The 10517-nt window shown below is 40.3% G+C and overlaps 1 protein-coding gene and 1 long non-coding RNA gene across 6 annotated transcripts in view; one reads left to right on the forward strand and one right to left on the reverse strand.

Moving 5' to 3' along the window:
• FAT3 (FAT atypical cadherin 3) overlaps nt 1-10517 on the forward strand; it is a 745318-nt gene that overhangs the window by 455932 nt on the left and 278869 nt on the right. The window lies entirely within an intron of this gene.
• Nucleotides 4484-4947, reverse strand: LOC109302892. Its single transcript, XR_002098956.1, has 2 exons — nt 4832-4947; nt 4484-4544 (listed from the first exon to the last, which is right to left on the reverse strand). It is a non-coding gene; the product is annotated as an uncharacterized LOC109302892 (long non-coding RNA).

The following is a 10517-nucleotide window of genomic DNA, read 5'->3' on the forward strand; positions in this document are numbered from 1 at the left end:
ACAAATTTCCTCAAGCCCTGTTATGCCAGCCCCCCTCCCCCTGCCCTGCCCATCCCTCTGATTTATTTTGCTCTGGTAATCCTGGAGTTGATACAATTTTACGTGGTTTGCAACCAAGCTGAATGTGACAGCATATGTAGAAGGAGCAATTCCAGTTGCACTGTTCATCACATGGATGGTGCTTTCTTCACTCCCCACTACAAAAGAGCAAGCCCCCTAATTTAAAGAAGTATGGGAAGAATTGGAAAAACTGAAGTCCTTCACAAGGTGTAGGATTATAAAACTAGGCTATAAAACATGACAAACCTGAAGGAGAACAGGGTTTTCATGAGGTATAAGCCCAGGCAAAATTTGTCCTGCATAGTAATATAGTCTGTTTTCCATGGCTGATATATTTAGGACTTTTATGTGATTTCCCCCACACCAGTAATAGTATGGAAATCTGAAGTGACTCCTTGGTATAGGACAGTTGTACAATTACATCCTCACTTGTCATCCTTCATTTTAATCAGCATCATTTCCACTTAGTCTTGAAAGGGCAGGCTTAATGCAAATGAAAAGTCAGTATATATTAGCTTCTCCTTTACCCGCTAGCTTTGACTCTTCTGCTGCATATAACACCCACATTCCTTGGCAAGTTAATCATATCACCTGCCAACAGTATGAGCCCTTGTGTTAGCTTAGCATCATCCTATAAAATATGTTTACATTTCCGGTCCTGTGCACTGTAAACTGTGATAAAGTTTGGCAAAATGGGTTGAATTCAATCTAGATCTTGCAGCTCTGGTGGGATTAAAAAGAAACATATCTTATGCATTTGAAAAAAGGACAGTTTGGACATATGAATAAAATAATGGTCAGTGAGCTTGAATATGGGCTACGAGATTTTTTTTTACACCAACATATATTCAACCTGGAAAAAAAGTTTATTTTTTCTTATACTTTTATAAAAAATAATAATAAAAAGAAAAGTTAATAACTTACCCTTTTTAAATGTACTCTTGTAGATTCAATGTAGAACACTTGATCCAAAAATTAATAGAAAAATAAAACAAATACCCTTTGGGTCAAACCCTCAGCTGATGTAAACTGGTGTGGCTTCTTTGACTTGAATGGAGCTACATTGATTTATCCCAGTTGAGAATCTAGGCTTCTGCTTTGAAACCATCATTGTGTCAGATCATAATGTAAGTAGTTCTGGGTATTACTGGATACAAATAGATACCTTCACAACCACATGTTTAACCATCCAAGCAGAACTGCTGTTTCAGAAACTAAAACAAATCACAAAGGACTTAATTTAAGGCCAAAAGAAAGCTCTTCTGTGAATAACAAAAAATCCTGCCGAAGGTGACACAGACTAACAATGTGAAAAAAGTTAACCATGAGGCTAGTAGTGTTGACAGAGTGGGGTTTGCTGATTTTAGTATTTCTTATAACTAGGGGTCTACTTAACTCAAGGAAATGGCCAGCCAGTTTTGCAATGAGATCTCTGGGCTGGCCAGCAGCATATTCACAGGCTAATCATGGTGGGGCCGCCCCATGCCTCTTATTGGCCAAGGGGCCCCTGTGGCCCCACCCCTTGCTGCTGATCGGCTGCAAGAGCTGTCATATATAGCCCCACCCCTCACCACTGATTGGTTGTGAGGGCTATTGGTCGAGTGGGGTGAGGCCACATGACAGACAGCCGTATCAAACAATCAACAATGAAGGGTGGAGCAGCAGCCATGTTGGGCTGCTTTTAATGGAGGCAGCTCCCCCTCCTTACTTTCTCCCCAGCAAGCTGCACAGCCAGGCTGCAGTGCCGTGAGAACTGCTGGCTCTCCAGTAGTCAGTGCATTTATTTTTAGTTTATTTTCAGTAAGTTTTCTTTTCTTTTCTGCAGATTTCATGACCATTATCCACTTTTGCAAGCAATGCTAGATTTCACAAAATTCACAACATTGCAATTTTGGTATATCCCTACGTATACCCCTTTTGCAATGGTATAAATTAAGTATATTGCATTAGCCTTACTGCTGAACTCATAACTCTCCATAGACATTATATTGTAGTAGTAGAACATGTATACTACTACAATACAGTAGTATAGTGTTTGTGTGTATATAACTTATTGTAGGGTACACAAAAATATATGGAGAATTATGAGTTCAGCAGTAAGGTATGTATATATGACATATGAACAGCTAAGGCATGGATATGTACTATATTTTCTCACATGTAACACAGCCCTGAATATAACATTCACCATGATTTTTAAACGGTACCGTGAAGAAAAACGATCTTATCTGAGAAGCGGTAGCTAGGGAGCTGGACCTGCTCCTTAGCATGGTGCCAGCCCCAAGTGGTGGATAGAGTCCATGAACCAATACAGCATACTGGGTCTGGGGCCACTGAAATGGGCCCCATCTGGCATGGTGGGTCTGACCTCATATGGTGGGTCTGGGGCTGCACAACCCAAGAGCACACTGGGAGCATATGCTGGCTCTGAAACCATGTGTTTTATCTGACTTGGGATGTGGCCCTGGAGCCAGCACATGATCCAGACTCTGCATGCAAGATCCAACCAGGCACCCAGTCCCAGAGCCAGCACATGGTCCAGTACTTGGTGTGCCAGATCAAACCCAGTACATGTCTGAAGAGCCAGTGTACAGTTCCTGACTTGGGATGCCAGATCCAGCCCAACACATGGCTCTAGAGCCGGTGCACAAGGTCAGACACAGCACACTAGGTCCAGAACCGTGTGCCATATCCAAATGTACATGCTGGATCTAGCTGTGAACCGACTCCATGCACCATCTCAATCTGGTGCACAAACTGGGAGGAAGACTCCCCATGGCTCCAGAAATACTGGGGGCAGACTTTGGGAAGAGAGGGAAGGGAAATTTTGAGGCCATGGGGAAAAAAACAGAAATTTTGGGAAAAATTGAGATATATAGAATACTTCTTTTCTTAGCACCCTTTACAGATTTTAGTTCACTTTGCTACTTTAAGAACATACAATGTATTATGTATAACTTGGTTTGCTCATAAAATTATCATGTTTGGTATATTTTTTAAATTTAAAAGTATAGTTTATTCAGACAATAATTACAAATTTATTAAATTTACTTTAAAATGCTTTTAATTTTTGTTACAAACGGAGCTACAAGATGCTGAACTCTAAGAAACCTAGCATCTCTTAGTTTTTGCCAGTTTACGAGAAGCAGGCAAAAATTAAAGCTGAAAAATAGAAGAAACCATCAACATTATAGTAAAACAAAAAAAGTTATTATGTATTCAGGACTTAGTCTCTTCCACAGTGTCAAGCAGATATAGAAAGCACTCGTTTTTAGAAAAAGAACTGAGGAAAAAAAGGAACCCCCCCCCAAGACTCATTGAATACAAATTTTGCTACATGAAACTTTGTCTTAGTAAGTCTCCTTTTCTGAGCTATCACTCTCAACAGTTTCTGCTTCTTCTGCTTCTTCTGATTCTTCATTTTTATCATCTTCATGGACTACTGAAAACTGAAGTTTTGCCCGGATTGAGACAAGCTTCTCTGTTCTTTCATATGTTAATTTATTTCTTGATTTGGTGTATTTCCAAACATAGACCAGTTTCTTTCATATGCTGCAGAAGATGAAGGAATCTGAAGCAGGCGAGATGCTTTGTTGTGCAAAGGCCTTGCCACCATGTTGCAGGAGGGATATGCTTGGCAGAGCATTCCTGGATCAAATACCTGAAGATGTTCTGTATTCTGCAACATTTGATGTTACTTGCATTGTCAGTCAGCAAAACAAATACTTTATCACTCTCAAGTAGGACTTCACATATTTTACTACTGATATACTCTCCAGTATGCCTGTTCTCTCCTGTGTCAATGCTTCTGTAAAAAACTGGTTGCGGTGTTGTTATCACAAAGTTTATGATTTGTCCATCCATCTGTAAGTACTGCAAGACAGTGCTTCATTGATTTTTCCTTGCACAGTTTGCATTACATGTTCATATTCTGACAAAAGGAGGCTTGGTCAAAGAATGTCTGCTGGGCAAATGGTCTGATGGTCTTAGTAATTTAAAAGCTTCCTGCCAGTATGCATTTTCAGTTATTGACAATGGCATCTTGTGTTGCTCTTGCAAGAGCTTGGTTAATTTTTTCCTGATCCTCAGGTGTCATCTTGTCTACAAATGAAGCTAATGAGAGTCTTTTCTATACAGTTGGTTGCAATATTTGGTTACTTAAGGATGTTGATTGGGCAACCCTTTGTGATGCTGATGTTGTAGAGGAAGAAGCAGCGGCAGTAAGAGGACTTTTGGATTGAGAATGCTGGAAAAAGCTAGTTGCACTTTCATCATCATGATATACCTCCTCCTCACTTACACCCAGGAAGGATTTTTTAATGTCTGCAGGACACTTCTTATACACAAGGATGTGTTTGGTCATCCTAGTAGCATTTGGAAATGCATATTTCATTTGACAGCGTTTGCAAATCACTTTTTTTTTCTCAGAATAACTTGCAGTGTGAAAATGCTTCCATATGCTAGAAGCTGGTCGCACCATTTTGCTAAGGGAGAAAAAAGAAGAATGTAATTTAGTGGCTAGCTTGCATATATAAACACTAAACTACAGCATGTACAAATTTAGTAATGAATAGAGGAGAGGACTCCTCAGAGTTCACTATGAACAAGTTCCCTGTCCTGCAGGTCTCACCTCACTGCTATGGTTGGGTGATTTGTCACAAAACATCAGATTAGTAGGAACTCAATTATGAATTACATAGGTTATGAAAATATACTAATGCAGCTAAAATATAGTTTAATATACTGAATTCGGAGAAATTAAAACTCTTACCTTTCAATAAAGAAGTATACTTTCTTTCAGCTCCTTTGTGCTGATTCTGTACTGCTGTGGATCCCAAGGTCACAGGGCCAGGAGGAGGCAGGTTTCTTCCAACTCCAAAACCTTTAGATTTGTTCTACCTCCTCTCCTGAGGCTTCTGAGTAAGCAGGGTATGGGGGTTCTGCTTATGTCACCTTGCTAGCCCTTTTCTGTGATTGCCAATATATGAGTCTTTGCAGTATATTCCGACTCTTAGCTGCCATGTCTTGATTATTTCTTGATGTTGTTAGTCAGGAGGTGTTACTTATTTTCTACTGCAGTCATACAATGGCAATCTAAGTATGGGCTTACTAGGTTACAAGGTCTATCAAACCCGTTCTAGACAACACCCGAAATTAACGTCTGTGATTAAATCAGTTTGCTTTGGGTTAATTACTTTTCTTTATTTTCCTTTTACATTTATAAACAACACCCAGTTAGACAGACTGTGTTAATTATAAGCTTTCCAGGTATATCTTAATTTTTGTCTTTGCAAATCTTCAGTTGGCTTACTCCATTCATACATCAAACACAATACAAATGAACTGAAACGTAACAGTTCAAAATAAACAAGAAAAAATCTTTCCTTTTCCTTTTTTTCTTTTCTGCAGTATACTCAGCCTCTAGGGGAGATCTTATCTCACCAGATCTCTCTGGATATTTATTTTCCTTTACTGTGATAAAAGTAATGACCACTCTGGCTTCTACAGACTCTGATTGACTTCAACAAATGTCTGAACACAACAAGAAACAATATACACTCTTTAGTGCATACCCTCAAAGGTGGTTACTCTCTTTTATCTGCTTCAGTCACCATTCCCACACTGCTCAAAGCCTCTTTCTGGAGATGAATGTTCTTCTCTGTTGCCTCCCAGCTTGATAAGCCTTGATCCCAGTTACTTTTTGCAGGTAGGACTCATCTTCAGGGGTCCTTTTTACCCCTACAGGCTTCTACTTCTGTTTTTCTCTCCGTATCCTTGCTCCACCCTCCTGGCTGCTCTATCTTAGAGACAGCTGCTCTGGAAACAGAGTTCTCCTTGTTTCACCACTTCTGTCTCTCTTTCGTTCCTGGTCTCTCCTGTATCAGTCCATGTCTCTCCACACAGGGCAATAAGCTCCTTGTTTCTAATCTCTACAGGAAAGAATGGATGCTGCTGCTAGTGTCCAATCCCAGTCCTTTGAGGCCTAGTCAGGAGGACAGGAGCAGATCTGCCAACCTCTAGATCAAAAGTCAACAATAGAGGAAGTCCACAAGCAAAGATGACACTGAATCCTTCTCCTTCTCTTGTGAAAATGGAAGTGCCCCATGGGGGCAGAAATGCATCTTGTTCTTGCATTTGAGAGTTCTACTGTACTTGCTTGTCTTTGGTGTACAGGAATTGTAATGATCTGATACTGTACATAGTCTTACATAAAAGTCTTCCTATTACATAGTTATTCAAAAACATTTTGGGGGAGTAAAGGGTAGCAATCTGTAAACACCTTGTCTTAAACATTTTATTCCTCATCCTAAAAGACAATATTTCATAAGAGGTTTTTTAAATTTTTCAAAAAAATTTAAATTTTTCGGGAAAAAAACAAAAAAATCTTCTTGGGAAAAAATGTTTTTTTCCCCAAATTTTTCTGGGTTTTCACATCTCTACTTCTGACTCACTTTGAGACCTAAGGTAAGTTATTTAATCTTTGTATCAGTTTCCCCTTCTATAATATTGGGTGATAACTGCTGTTTATCCTAGTTAGGATATATGTAAAATGCTCTGAGATCCATGGGAAAATGCATTACAAATGTACAATTTTTTAAGAATAGACACACTTTTCTGACTACATTCTTGCCCTTAACAGACAGTTCGTTTCTGAAGGTTCAGCTTATTCCCCACTTTCAGGACCTGACTAGGAACAGGTGTACCAGAAGGTTTAGAGAATGTCTATCCTGACTGTAAGCAAGAAATGTTTATAATCGTGCAATATAGACCATATTTATGAACAGTCCACTGAAATTGTCTAGACTAATGTCTAGAAGAAAGAAAACTATGTTTGGAGAAAACAACATATGTCTTTTAAGGAAAATAATGTAAAAGCATTAAATGAATACTATTAATATATGAATATGAAGCATTAAATGAATACTACTAATGGTAAATTTCCCACTTTCCTCTCCTGTAAGATTGTGTCCTAACTTAGGGCACAGCCTAGATGTTATTTAAATATAGCTTGAGGTTGGGTGGTGGTGAATTATTTTGTCTAAATAAAACCTGTCTAACAGCCGAACATGTACCCTGAGAAGATTTACTACACCTGGGGGCTGATTAGGGCAACAAAACCTTGTAATGAAAATAGAAAAGAAAAAATATGACAAGCAAATAACACTGAACAGAGAACAATACATATAGCTGTTAGGTTAGAGGTCATTTTAGACCCAAAAAGGAATTTACCCCCAGAACTTTGCTCAAATATTCAAACCCTGGATCCTCATGCTAATTTTCCAGATAGTTCCTATTTCTATAAACAAAATGAGAATGTTTTATGTTGCTTTTCATATGTTCAAAATTTAAAACTAGTTTCAATTTTTTATTGCTTGGTTATAATTCTAATAGAACTGTGGATATATGAGTTGCAATATTTCTCTGTTCAAGACTTATTATTGTTTTCTACCCTGTAGGTACTTGGGTAAAATATTTTTAATTAAATATCTATACTTTTTTCTCTCTTTCTTCCTCCATTGTGCCTCAGTGCTTCTAAACAGATAATGTTGCAGTTCTTGTGGCACCAGCCCTATATGTGGCCCCACTCTGCAGGGACATTCAGTTTCTGAATGTTGCTCTTGTGGTGAAGAACAGAAATTTGCAGATGTTCAAGCTTTTTTCTTCCACAGCAAAGATGGCAGTTTCTGGCTACAAAAATGTAGAAATTACTCCTGGGAGAGTTTCTCCTGAGAGATTACATCTGCACACTTTCCATTGGCTTAACTCCTTCTAGGAATCAGGAAGAGTGGAGCCAGGGAAGACTCCCGTGCCATCCAGAGACCAGGGTCACTCTGGTCTGGAGAAGGACTGCTCCCTCATGTTGATTGGGAGGAGAGAAGAGAGGAACAGCTCCCAACTCTGGGAGTTCCCAGAGTAAGATGCAGGCAGGGAGTTTTACTGCACTGTTCTGCCTACTCTACTGCTGGGCACCAGGAGTCAAGCCCAAGGAGCAGTGCAGCCATATGCCTGCTTCTCATAAAGTTCACAAGGGAGTCTTTTCATCAGTCTGGGTTGCAGGATTTGCCTATAAAAGAATATGCTGGATATGGATTTGAATGGAGTTAATTTAGCTGCTCTTGACTTTGCATAATCATTCATTTGGGATATGTATAACTTCTTGGGGATGGAGCTTGCTATATGTTTATACACTGCCAAGCAGAATAGGGATTGGTTCTGATGGGGTTTGGGGTGTGACCATAACTCAGTGGCTAGATTAATTTACACAACAGAGTTCTTGTGAGATTTGATGATAGATACTTTCTTTGGTTTTACCTATCTAGTGAAGAATACTATGTTATTTCACAAACTAAGGCACTGGGAAAAAAAATGGATGCTTGGGGGAAGGGGAAGGGCTAGACAAAGGGAAGCTTCTGCCTCTGTGGGTACATCTACACAAGACGCTAAGAGCACAGCAGCCTGATAGTACTGTAGCACATCACAGCACAAACAGTACTAATACACTACTGAGCAGTAGAATCACTTAACAGACATTCACTGGCACTATTGTGCACTAAATCTGGTTACTGCACATTTATTTAGTACTTGATTATACAACTACTAAATTTAAATGCGCAGTAACCAATGCACATTAATGAACATGTAGATACACCCAGTTTGAGCAAATCCTTAAAACAGAACACAACAGCATCTTCCCTGACAGGCCAGCAGCATTTGTACTAAGGCACACAACTTCTGGCCTGTTCCTTTCCCTCTGGTCCCACATGTCCCTCAAAGACTTCCCTCTCATGGCTGCCCAAGAAGCCCACTTTAAAGGAGCATTGGAGAAGGGCCTGAGTAACATCTCACTTGTAGCATGGTGTTGTGTTTAGTGTGCTAGGAAATCAGAGAGACCCCTTTTTCAAAGCCTGCCTCAATGAGAAGAGCCTAGAACCTAGGTTCTCTGGCTTCTCAGGGGAGCATCCTAGTCACTCAGCTCTTAGGGGTGGGAGGGGATGTATGCTTCCCTCATCCTCATTCCTGAGTCTAAGGCCTGTAGTTATAGGTTTTGGTTGACCCCAGTTTTGCATATCTAAGACAACTGTGCATTCACAAGGGGAGTGCACGTGTTCTCTGGCTTCTACTGTCCATGCTCAGTCTGCATGTGTACTGTCATCCACATGTGCACGGTTACAGGTCCAAGAATAGAATTCCTTTAGGCTTGTAAGTGCCAAGAAAGCTACGTAGGCAACTTAAAAAATGGCCATTTAGATAATCAGGAAGGGAATAGAATGCCATGCTTGGATGCCTAAAGGTTAAGTGCCACGTAGGTGCCTAATGAATGGAATAGGAGCTGGCTGTTAGTGCTATGTACATTTCTAGTTGTAGAGATATGGTTCTTTAGGAAAAAGCAAGTATGGGAGATTTCATGAAGAGGTACATCATAGCTCGAACAATGATTACAGATTTCCTGATAGAAACCCTGGCTATGCACAACTATATGTAGGACTTTTAAAGCAACACAAGCACCTCAGGGCTTCCACTTGAAAATGTCACTATTGGTACTTTTTTTTCTTTGTCAGTATTCATCTGTTTTAACACCCAAGACAGTGTAATATAAGTGACACAAAATCATGACCAACTCCTATGCCCACCTAAACCCCCATAATTGCTGTCACATACCAGCCCATAGATGGCTTTGTTGAATGGAATTAAAATCATGTGTACACTTAAGATGGGAAAGACCTATAGCATTTCACTTCCCCCTCCTCCCCAGTCCCTTTGCCAAGAAAGTATTATTTCCACTAACAGTATACAGCTTGTTCTGATGTTCATCATGTGTAGTCTGGTTTCCATACTTTCCATTGGGAGTCTATCCTGCAGTGTAAAAGATCTAACTGCTAGTCTGAAATACCAGGGGGAAAAATGCCCTTTTTGTTAATTTTATCCCATTGCTCCTAGATATAACCCTTTTCATAGATTTCATAGACATTTGGGCTGGAAGGGACCCCAGAGGATCATCGAGTCCAGCCCCTGCCCCAGAGGCAGAAAGTCAGCAGGGATCATAGGATCCCAGCAACATAAGCATCCAAATGTATCTTGAAGGCTTTCAAAGTGGGTGCTTGAACCGCCTCCGGCAGCAGTCTATTCCAAAACTTGGGGGCTCAGACAGTAAAGAAGTTCTTTCTTACATCCAGCCTGAATCGGTCGCAGCAGAGTTTGTGACCGTTTGATCTTGACATCCCTTGGGGCACTCTGCTGAACAGATGTTCCCCCAGATCCTGATGAGCATCCCTGATAAACTTATAGGTGGCCACCAGATCACCCCTGAGCCTGCGCTTTTCCAGGCTAAAGAGCCCCATGGCTCTCAGTCTCTCATCATAAGGTCTGTTTTCCTGACCTCTGATTATGTACGTGGCTCTCCTCTGCACCCTGTCAAGCTTCTCCACATCCCTTTTGAATTGTGGAGCCCAAAACTG

This window comes from Gavialis gangeticus, unplaced genomic scaffold (assembly GCF_001723915.1).
Source record: "Gavialis gangeticus isolate Ggan-Ray unplaced genomic scaffold, GavGan_comp1, whole genome shotgun sequence".
In the NCBI taxonomy this organism is placed as follows: domain Eukaryota; kingdom Metazoa; phylum Chordata; order Crocodylia; family Gavialidae; genus Gavialis; species Gavialis gangeticus.